Source organism: Neomonachus schauinslandi, chromosome X, assembly GCF_002201575.2.
Source record: "Neomonachus schauinslandi chromosome X, ASM220157v2, whole genome shotgun sequence".
Classification (NCBI taxonomy): Eukaryota; Metazoa; Chordata; class Mammalia; order Carnivora; family Phocidae; genus Neomonachus; species Neomonachus schauinslandi.
The window spans coordinates 62,072,192-62,074,044 of NC_058419.1; the positions used below are offsets into that span (position 1 = coordinate 62,072,192).

The 1,853-nt window shown below is 40.2% G+C and overlaps 1 pseudogene; it reads left to right on the top strand.

The window, feature by feature from the left end:
• The first annotated feature begins 282 nt into the window (after positions 1-282).
• On the top strand, positions 283-1,286 carry LOC110573653 (annotated as a pseudogene).
• Positions 1,287-1,853: the final 567 nt, after the last annotated feature.

The following is a 1,853-nucleotide window of genomic DNA, read 5'->3' on the forward strand; positions in this document are numbered from 1 at the left end:
ATGGTATATGTTAACTAAATTGAATTTAAATAAAAAAAATAAAAAAGAGGAAAAAACCAAAAGAAAATTCAGAACAAAATTCTTTAAGCCTCTCTGGTTTTTGCAACAATCTTTTTAATTACCAGGAGGGCAAAAGGAAAAACTGACCCTGGTTTTGATTCATCAGTAATCAATAAAGAAAAACACAGGGGTTTCTTTGCCAGTGCTATTGATTTCTCCATATGTTCTCAATAATAATAAGAACCTTTTCAGAGCAGTGACGAACGCGACTGTAGTGGCACCATGAAGTGGACCCAGATTGCAGAGGAACGAGAGTGCAAAGCTAAGAAACAGGCTTCTTGAAGAGCTCAAAGATACTTGGCTTCCTTATCTGACCCCCAAGGATCATGAATTCTATTAGCAGTGGCAGCTGAAATATCCGAAACTGATTCTCCGACAAGCTGGCAGCAGAACCGAGGAGCTCCATAAAGTATTGTGTAAGACTGATGAATCACAGACCTATACCCCTGAAACAAATAATACACTGTATGTTAATAATAATAATAAAAAAAAGCACTCTGACTTTTGAACTAAGAGGGAAAAAAAAGAAGTGCAAGAAGCTTTCCTCATGCTGCACAAGCATGGCTGCTTCTTCCGGGATCTGGTTAGGATCCAAGGCAAAGATTTGCTCACTCCGGTATCTTGCCTCCTCATTGGCAACCTAGGCTGCACCTACAAGTACCTCAACACCAGACTCTTATGGTACCCTGGCCAGTGAAGGGCACTAGCCCAAAACACAAGGCTGGCATAGCAGCTGCCTGTCAGACCTTCCTCAAGCTCAATGACTACCTGCAGATAGAGACCATGCAGGCTTTGGAAGAACTCACTTGCAAAGAGATATCTGATATCGATGCCATGCCGGTGTGTATAGGTCCAGATTTCCCCAGGGTCTGGACGTTAAGAACAGAGCAGCATACAGCGTCACTTTGTTGAATTGCATGGGTCCCCAGAAAATGCCATACCTGAAAGAGGAGCCTTATTTTGGCATGGGGAAAATGGCCATTAGCTGGCATCATGGTGAAAATCTGGTGGAACAGTTGGCAGTGGCCATGTACAGTTATAGCTGTGAAGGCCCAGAAGAGGAAAGTTAGGATGACCTTCAGCTGGAAGGCAGAGATCCTGATACTTGGCATGTTGGTTTTAAGATCTCGTGGGACATAGAGACTCCTGGCTTGGGAATACTCTTTCACCAGAAACTTTCTTTCAGCTATCACCATCACACCTCAAAATCCTCTACAAGCAAATGAGCAGGTACAAAGAAGAGGCAGTGATCTAACATGGGTTATTGGGAAGGATTGACAAATAAGTTCAATAAGAAACAATAGAAAATAATAGGGCAGTGCCTACAGGATAATGCATCTAGTATTTAGCCCTTAGATGAAAGCTCTGTTTTAAGCAATTTACATATATTTTATTTTAACCTCACAAATTATTCTGTTGAATAGGTATTATTGTTATCAACATTCTTTCTATTGTGATGAAATTGAGGCAGTGGAAAGTTAAATAAGTTTACCAAAGTTACACAGCTAGGTGATGTAACTAGAATTTGAAATGAGGCATTCTGCCACCAGAGATGTTATTTCTAAGCACCATATTTCCACCCAGGTGTAAGCGAGTTTCTAGGAGACAAAAAAAACCATATTTTCTGGATGTTGTCTCATACGTTAGGTAAAACATGTCCTTCTTCCTTTATTGTTTGTACTTTATTGACATCATGGTTATCCTGAGTGACTTAAGGATAAGGCTATCACCTATGAATAGGTAAAATACAAATTGTTAGAAAATAAAACCGTGGGATGCAGCCCTTATCTTAT